Raw genomic sequence first — 10,028 nt, 5'->3', positions numbered from 1 at the left:
CCTTTGTCTGCCTTACCTCAGGGTACCTCAGTGCTGGAACAGCTGCTTTCCTCTCACCCTCAAGCCTCTGACACTGACTTTTATATCATTTCACAAACATCGTTTCTGTGATTCCTTATAAACTTCATATTTTTCATTCCAAGACCTAGTGAAATGGCTGTATTGTAGCTGTGGAGACAGGAGCAGCAGGGTTTGAGCAGAGGTAATGTCAAGAAATACTGTTAAAATATTACGTATTTACCTTAAAGTTATTACTCCTTTGTCTTCTGTTGCATTTCATCCCGTTCTATCTATGCATGTTGGGATAGCTTCACTGCAGGAGGCACCTTTTCCATAAACATTTCTCATTTAGTTAATCATCTTTTATACAGGTAGTAGTAAAATGCTTGTTTCATTTAATAGAACGTCTTCTTTTACTGTAGGTCTTTTTTTTTTTTTTTTTTTTTTTTTTTTTTTTTTTTTTTCCCCCAGTTGTGGCATTATTTCTCTCAGGCTGATTAAATCAGGGAGTTGGTAGACTGCAACCTGGGAAAACAAAAGCACAGCCTCACTTCTGCTTGTTTGACTTCAAGGCAAAGGCACTTTTCATAATTCTCGCTGTGACAATCAGCTTTCTTGTGTGTGTGTGGTATGAAAACAAGACAGTAGAACTACCTATCATGTTAAAATAAAAGAGACAAAGTGGATCACAAAAAATATTCATTGTATATGATGAGTAAATGTGAACTCTCTGGATTCTGCAGTAGATACCTTGCTTGGCTTTTTGCTGTTTATTGTAACTTTTATGTACATACTAACAAGATTAGGCAATTCACAGTCAAATATAACAAGTGATGGATCTGAGCTGAATTAAAGGCATGAATTTTTTTCTATCTCATGCATCATTAAATATTGCTATTGTACTGTCTACTGATGATCTATATTATACCTGTCACCTGATAGCAACCACGGTCGTTATGGTAATGTCAAGATTATGATTATAGTCCCTTCTGCGATGTAGGCATCCTATGCTTAAAAATGTGTTGTTGAGGTGGTAGTGTCCCATGCTTGGTCTTGACCCAAACATGAATACATTCTGAGGTTTTTGATGGAGAGGTAATTTATTTCTGAGCTATTGTCATTCATTCAAGGACTATTATATACTTATATGTATATATGTGTGTGTGTATAATAAAAAAAATAATATATATATATATATATATATAGCCTTTTGAACTACCTTTTTTCTTAATTTGATATGAACAAAATTTGTAGGAACTTCTTATCCCTTGCCAAGTATCCCTTTGGCTGAGTTTGGGAATTTAAGACTATCAAAGACCACAGCTGTTACTCAGAGATCAGCGAAACCACTAAAAAGCTTGCTGGGCAGCACGTGCCCGTGTGTCACATAAGGCCATACCGATTTGCGACACAGTGCAGGTAGTGCCCCATGTTCAGAGCGTGGCTCCTGGGGCACAGCCCAAAACCTTGGATGCCCAGAGGCTGATCAGGGAACCAGAGCCAGGAGGGCGCTGAGACCCGCGCTGCAGCCGGTGCGGGTAGAGGAAGACTGGCCAGGGAATAAAAGACGCCATTCCACGGGGTGGTCGGGTTTCTGTGGAATGTAAGGGCAGAATTCTGAGAATCGGTTTTAGGTCATTATTCGTTATCTTCAGATTTTCTTGCCATTGTTGGTCTATTTCCTTCTAGATTAGGGAGACAGTTGTTTATTTAATTCTAAGGAAAAAAAGTCTCTCATTCACATACAAATGCGTAAACCAGTTATCTTCCCAAATGTGAACGCGTTCCGAGGAATCTTTGTGAATGTAATTCTGTGAGCAAAGGGAAGATAAAGCAGCAGTTAAAAATAAAAGCACATTGCATGTAAACCTAAGGGTCTTGTAACTGTTACCTCATTTTCTAATATCTAACACTGTAAAAATTATGTTAAGGTAATGAATAAAATAGCTGATTATACATTAATTTTATCTGTAATTTGAAAATTATTATGATCACCACACTCAGGATTGAATGGCACAAACAGTTTTTCATTTCTGATTGAGGTCTCTGTAGAAATGCTGCAGTGTTGTTTTGCTTTCTGTCCTCATCACTTACACAGTGCTATGTTGAAATACTACGTTTTATTGATTTCAAAACAAAAAACATTTTTAACTTGCTGTAATACATTTTTGGTAATATTTTTACACAGTGTTTGGTTTCGAGCACGACTGTACATTTTCTGTGCCAGCCATCCCCAGGCTAACATACATCCCATTATGTGAATGCTTTTGTTCAGACAGTCTACGAGCAAACTCTTGCCAAGGATGTCCGTCACCATGCCCAGTGATGGCAGGGTTGCCTTCAGATATTCAGCAAGGGTTTCTGCTGCTAGTGGGTGCTGTCAGCAGTGAGGGCGGCTGGCTGTGTGCAGCAGAACAAGGCCAGCCAGCCAGTGTGCAGGAGGGAAGTGACGGCTGTGTTCTCCCTCACAGAAGCCAGTTGCAAAGGGTCACAACTCTGCATCCCTTTAGAAAGTGCTCAGTGATGTGACTACACACCGAGTAGCACATTTATCCTCATCTCTCCCCAGACTTCAGATGAAGTTATGTGAAAAGGAAGATAGGGCAGTGGAATCTCAGCTTGTCCATTATTTAGGCCTTAAGGCCTTAGTTTGCCCTGGCCATTTAAGAAGTTTGTTTGATTAGTAGAATTTAATGGAGAATCTTTATCTTGCCATTGAGCCTGAAGTAAGGATTAGAAGACTTGGCTGTTTCACTGCCCACTGCTGCAGGGCATTGGCAGCAGAAGTCCGTGTAATGATCCGGTGTGGATGAATTGAACCATGTGGGAGACACAGCAGGAGATATCCCTCCTAGTAGTAAAGAGCACAGCAGTGAATTAGGAAGAAGGATCAAGAGGAAGGGAGGATCTTGTGTATTCCCAGCTCACCCCAAGCTGCCGAGGGCATGAGCCAGACCTGGAGACTTCATCTGCTGTTCTGCTGTGTCCTTTGGTAAGGGGACTGGGTTTGTTGCTGTCTGCTTGTGTATAGGGATTCCCGCTCACATTGCCAAGGCAAAGGCAACCCAGGCAGCTTTCGGTGCATCTCAGATTCCAGATATTCGTCTGGAAAATGGGAAATCCGTTACTTGAAAAGGGTTCCTATTTCACACAGCTTGTTACGAGTTGTGGTGGATCATTTCATGTCTGCTCGGTAATTCTTATAAAAGAGCTTTTGTTACTAAAAAAAGAGGCACAAAAAACCCCTCATATGAATTAAAAGTGTCTTTGTCCATTTATTTTTTTCCTTTCTTGGCACATCAGGGGATCTTCCAAATCTTTTCAAGTATTGCCCCTTCGGGAGCAGGGATTGTTTTAGAACTGCCTTCAGCAATGTGAGAGGATTTAGCCGTGCTGCCCTTGATGTCCTGTGAAGTTTGTATTAGTATTGGTGTGGTGCCAGAGCTTCAGCTGAGGCACAGGTAGGTTGCCTAGAGCATTGGGATGGATCTTGATTTTCCATTTTGGAGGGAAGGTGTTAGTGTGTTCCAAAGGAAAATCCAGATTTTAGTCTCCCAGTTTTAAATGGGTGATCAGAGAGGAGTTCCTTGAGAGGCCGGTAATTTTGTCCTCTTATTCAGCTATATGTCTAGAGAAATAGTCGAGGGTATCGACAGTTACATTAACAATGGCTCCCTGGGACTCTTCCTTTTGTTACAGCTGTGGATCGTGTCCAGCAGAGAATTACTGAGGTCAGGAGAAGCTAGATGGCACTATGGTCCAAAGAGATCTTGTGCTGCTGCAGCTGAACAGGATGAAGCTGTGCAAGTCAACTGGTCTACAACACCTCTGGATTTTCACAGATACCAGCAAAAACAGGGTCAGAATCCCTGAAATGGAATGAGAGAGGGAACAGGGTTTCCACTGATGCAGTTATTTAGCTTTTGTTTTTTAACACTGACAGCAAATTGAATAGTTTAGGAAACAGGTTTATATTTAAGTGTGTGGACAAGAAAGAGAAAATTGCAGATGTAAAATGGCTTTAAGATTATCTGCACAGATAAAACTGTGAGAAATAAGTAGTGCATTATTGACATAACATTACTTATGCATATTTGTTTATTTTAAATGTACATTCAGATTCTTCTGCTCATATATGTAAGTAAATGCGGAAGTAGATAAGTTATGCACCACATCTGTGTGGTTACAGGAAACAAACATCTTTATGTGGTCCAGAAAACTGGAGGGGAAAAATTCCTCCTTGATCCACTTATAAATGTCATTGCTCATTTTTTGAAGGATGGAGCACTGCCAAATATGAACGTTGTACAAGTCAATATCTGGGCTAGTTATTGTAAGACACTCATAAAGTTATCTTTATCTGCATATATTTTATTTTTCATATGTTGATTGTCTTAATTTTATTATTTTTTTTAAATTTAGTTTTTAATTTCTAGAACAAAATAATTTTTTATTAATTTATAGTCATGTTTAGTTAGCTAGTACGTGTAATTCATCCATTGGTATTTTTATTAGAAGTTAAAGTCAGACAAGATATATTAATATAATTCTTAATAAAATTGTAAGGCCAAGCAAAGCTTGTACTTCACCTCTAATTGGTATTTAAGAATACAAAGAGGCAATGTAAGCTTAGGTATTCCTTATAACAACATCAAAGTTATTAAAAAAGCAAAACTCATAAACAAAAATAGCCCTAAGCTGTGGAAATCTGGGGAGGTCTTATTTAATACTGAGTTTAAAGAAAATCTAAGCATTTGAAAGTAAATCACATCCAGGCAGCCCAATAACTTTGTGTCTAGGGTGAAGCCAGCCTCCAGGCTTGTTCATTAGTGCTTTTGCTCACGCCGTGAGGGGGCCAACACTGAGCCAGTGCTATGTTTGGACTAAGTTCCTCTGCTACAGACATGGGCCTGTCACAAAACACAGGCACAAAATGACTGGGTATGTAGGAATTTGTCAAGGCAGAAGGTAGCTGTGAGATACCATACTGTGCCTTCAGGGTTCAGTGCACCCGTAGTGTGACAGTAACGGGCATGGATAGTGACATTAATTTGGAAATGCCAGAAAAGCTTTGAGGTTAGTCACTGGTTGGGAGGACTTTGAGGAACTTCAGGGGAACCTGCAGAAAGGACTAGCAAGTTCAAATGAAAAGCTTAATATAATTACAGAATTTTAATCCGTACACAATCACAAACCTGTATTACAAATAAGGGCAGCGACTAGCAGCTGGAAGAGAAAGTGCTAAGAAAGAAGAGAAAGGACTGAAGCAGAGAAAATGAGGTTGAAAGGAATAGGAGAATAAGTCGCCTCCTTTGGAGTGAAACTGAGCTAGTGGATATAGCCAAGATGAAATAGTGGCATGGATGCCAGAAGGAAGTTTATCAAAGTTACTTCAGGAGAGGCTCAAAAAGAGGGCATCATCTGTAGACAGAAGACATAGTGGAAGAAAGAGGTCATTGTACAGAAAGTCTGCAGAGAAGCAGGTCCATATGAATTGGCCATGAGATTGGAAATGTGAAGAACCAGGCCATTGGAACAACTGTATGCTTGAATAGATTTCTCTTGGGCTAGCAGAGAGCCGACAAATCAATTGCCTTTAATATGGCACTGACTTTAAAAATAAAAAAAAAAAAAAAAAAGTGAAATGGATTACAGAGCAATTATTTTTGAGATCTTCCTCACATTTCATAATGCATTGAATTTATCAGCTCCTGTTCTATTGTGTATTTGATGATTCAGGAGTTCTTTTTAGCCCCCGTGCTCAGTATCGGTGTGCTAGGAGGACATGTTTGAAGATCAAGTGGGGAAAATGATGCTTTCTGAGGGGTGGAAATCTTAAAGAGTCCTCTATGACCAGCATGGCTAACTGGAGGGATTTAGGAAGAAAATTCAGAATAAATTATAAGAAAATACAAAATCTTTCCCTTATATCAACAACATGTGAAAAGCTCTGGTTCCTGTTCACACCGTGTAGAAACACCACCTACTTGCTGCTCTGCCCAGCGTTTGCATTGAATACCCAGATGCTGTATATTACACAGGAAAAGAAGCACCTTCCAGTAAGTAGCATCATTCCTTCAGCTTACATTAACACACAGCAAATAATGAGTCTTGTCCTTTATTAATGTCCTTATTAATGTCCTTTATTAATGTGCTTTATTACGGTGCAGTGTCTCATTTGGCACCTGACTTTCAAGATCTGGCTGGAGGTTTCAGCCTGGTACATCACTTACATAGCTCTAAGTTTTGCTTTGTGCTGCCTCAGCAGCAGGAAGGACCATCCACATAGTACTGCCTGACCTAAAACATTTTTGTGCTTTTCTTCTTTTGTCGCTCAAGTGCTTTCCTCCTAGAATTCAAGGAAACTCTAATTTTCTGGTTTCTGATGTGTCAAATCCTTTTAAAGAAGTGTGGATGTTGGCTGAACCTTCTGCAGGTTCAGTCTATAATGGATCAACTGAATGGAAGCCAAGAAGTTCTCTGATGTCTACTATAAGCCAAGGGTCATGTTGTATATGGTGCAAAATGCATGCATGGTGACAGGAAGCAGACTTTTCCCTATGTTTTAAATAAACAATAGCAGGTCCAATTTCTAGTTATTGGTGATAGGAAGATCTCCTTGTTCTGTCTGATTTCTGTTTCCTGTAACTCTGTATAAGGTACATCTCATTCATGTTTGCTGCCGTTATTTGTATTTTCTAAATGTGTGATGCAGCAAGTTCTTAAAAATAACCATCAACTTTGTATTTGTTTCCAAGAAAATGCTGATGCTTAAATAAAGTACTAATTTTGGATTGCAGTAACTACCCTAAAATGAACACACTCAGCAAGAAATCCGGCAGGGCTATTTTTTGGATTTAGTGTCATAGGTGAGCGGAATAAAGCATGAGCTGATACAGTCAATGCATTTTAAATCTGTGAGAATATTTACAATAATTGTTCTAAAAATTCATATAGTTTTTTTAATTACTTACTTTACATTGAAACCGCTTATTTTAGCTCACTGTCCTTGTATGCGTTCATCCACAAGATAAATCAAAGCAGTATATTTTATGGGGAAACAAGAAGTAATAGTATATGAAAATTTTGGCTGCTGACTTTTTGAAGGAAGTCCACACAGGGCCTGTAAAACAGGCCTAGCACTTTGTGGGTTTCTAGAATAAAACCAAGAGAGTAATTGACAATAATAACTTTTCATAAGGGTGTTAATGGCTCTGAATTAATGAGCAATTATTAATTACAATGAAAATATTCTGAGCAATACCGGAAATGTATTATAAAAACATAATTAGAAATACATAGGATGTTGAATAGGCTCTTTCATGGTGTAGCATTCTTTTCCTCACTGACTTGAAGAGCTGATTATTGTAAATGCATCTGTTTTGCAACAGTAACTTAAAAATTTGCTCTTCTGCTTAAAAACTTTCTGGTAAATTAATTTAACATTTATGGGGGATGCCAAATTAATTACGCTGTGGGTTTTGTTTTGTTTTGTTTTGTTTTGTTTTTTTCATTTTATTTCAGTCTTCTGTTAGTATTTGCTGCATTTTTAATTCCTTTTAATACATGAGATACCCAGTGCTGTCCATTATTTCCATGAAAACCCTAACTTGGTTGCAATTAATCAGCTATAATATGTCTTCCAGGCTACCTGCTGAGGAAGGCAGGCCAGGGAACAGATTAAAAGCTGAAGCTGGAAAGCCATTTTTCTGCTTGCTCCGATTCAGGATGCAGACTTCAAGTCTGCTACTGCATTTGTAGATAAAAGACAGCTTGTGGAAAGCTACACATCTTTCTTTACATCTCCTGTTGAAACTTAACTTTGCTAGTTGTAGTAATAGCTTATGTGGAAGTCATTCCAGTCTGTCTGCTCAAGCATCTCTTTCCTTTACAGCTTTGAAATCAGCCGCAGCTTCCTCAGCTACTCCCTGCCTGGAAGGCACCTTCCCAGCAGCAGCAGTCTTCTGCCAGGGCCTGCTGCACAGGGAAGAGCAAAGGTTCCCTCCTGCTACTAGTGCTTCACTTTCTTTCTTTCCTTTTTCTTTTTCTTTTTCTTTTTCTTTTTCTTTTTCTTTTTCTTTTTCTTTTTCTTTTTCTTTTTCTTTTTCTTTTTCCTTTTCCTTTTCCTTTTCCTTTTCCTTTTCCTTTTCCTTTTCCTTTTCCTTTTCCTTTTCCTTTTCCTTTTCCTTTTCCTTTTCCTTTTCTTTTTCTTTTTCTTTTTCTTTTTCTTTTTCTTTTTCATGTGCTTTCTCCCCAAGTTTAAGCTCTGAGCAGTTATGCAGCTCTAAACTACAGTATTTCTATTATGAATGGGAATGTTGACAAGCAGCTTTGCTCCAACACAGGTGAGACATAAGGAAAAAAGGACGAGAATATTCTGTCATCAGTGGAACAAGTCTGAGAGTGAGCTGTACCTCCACGTGTCTGCTCTGCTGTCTGCAGCATCTGCGTGTGGCCTGTGGTAGTTTGACCATGTATGTTCCTTTTCTTTTTCTTTTAGTTCTACTGCAGTCTTCCTAAATAGTGATTCCAACAGAAAATATGTAAGGGATGAATATCTCAAAGAGATTCCTATTGTACTGGGAACGAAGAGATGTAAGGAGGAGATATTTGTAACAACACAGGCCCTGTGGATCTCCACAAAATATCAAATATAGGGAGATCTCTCCATATTCCTAAACATTGAACTTCATGCATGATTCTGATAATTTTTTATATACAAGATAGTAATTGGGTGGTGGGATTTCCATTTCCTCTTTCACGAGGGTATTTCCACAGCTTTCAAACCCTCATTAAACAGCTGTCTGCTCTTAGTACCTATGTTCAAAAACATATGCTCAGAGCTATTAAGACATAATTGCTGTAGTAAAAGCTTGCTAATTTTTTTTACACAAAGCCTGTAAGTTACTATGAGACTGGGAGTTCATTGTTTAATGCTCTAGCAACTAAGGGGAGTATCTTGCAGCATTTTTACACCTTCATGTTCCCTTATTTAACAATACTATGGACTTTTTTAGCAATACTCTTTAAGTATGTTTGAGATTTTAGGTACATAATAAACTGAAACTAATCCATTAGTTATGAGTATATTTCCATGTTATGTGTATATTTCAGTATTTTGGAAAACCAGTAACCAAAAATACCTGAAGTGTAACACCTAAATATTATTTTTTCAGTCTTGAGAATCTATAATGTACTGAGAGCCTACACTGAACTTAAGAGTATTGTTAAAGGAAAATTATATTTCACAAGTAAGGGGAATTTTTATCCTTTTTCTTTTCTCTTTCTCTTTCTCTCTCTTTCTTGTTCTGCTATAGAAGTTTTCAGTTTCAGTGTCTCAGAATCTTTTTTTTTTTCCAGATTTCTGTCTCAGTAGGTGGGGCATTTCCAACAAGATAACCAAAAGAAAGAATAGTAGGAAATCTTAATCAATTTAATTCTACTATTTTTATACTAATGAACTGTCTGGAATGACAGAGCAGGAACTCAGCAGGAAAAGAACAATAGCATGTTTACGCAGTACTGGTGAGTAATATAGAACTAAATTTGGGAAGAATTTGGAAGCAAGGAGTTTGAGAATTCAGCTAGTATTGGAATTTATAAGAAATGTAAAAAACTTAAATGCCTGCAAATATTATGCTACAAAACAGTTCATAGTTATTTTACTAGTTTCAGCTACTGGGGAACCTGCAGGCTACATTCAGTGCCAGCTTGAACCATTAGTGGCTTCTGAAAAAGTAAACAGCTGAGTGGTCTTGCTAACTAAGTACAAGTGAGGAAGTCTTTATGAAGGAGTAAGATTAGCTGTAATTCAAAATGTTGGAAGCTGATTTGGTAAGGCATATTGGAAAAGAATCAATCACATTTAACCTGTGATCTTGAGAGGACTGGAAAAAGGCGTAAGAACGCTTATGGTGACAGAAAATGAGAACTGTCAGTGTAGAACAGAGTCTTTAAAGAAAAGAACAGTTTTTGAGGTTAACCTCTGCAGAGCTGAGAAGAGAAAATAAATATGCAAAGGGAAACTG

The sequence above is a fragment of the Aythya ferina genome (assembly GCF_964211825.1).
Source record: "Aythya ferina genome assembly, chromosome: 8".
NCBI lineage: Eukaryota > Metazoa > Chordata > Aves > Anseriformes > Anatidae > Aythya > Aythya ferina.
The sequence above is the reverse complement of the archived record's forward strand: the minus strand, read 5'-3'. Positions refer to the sequence as shown.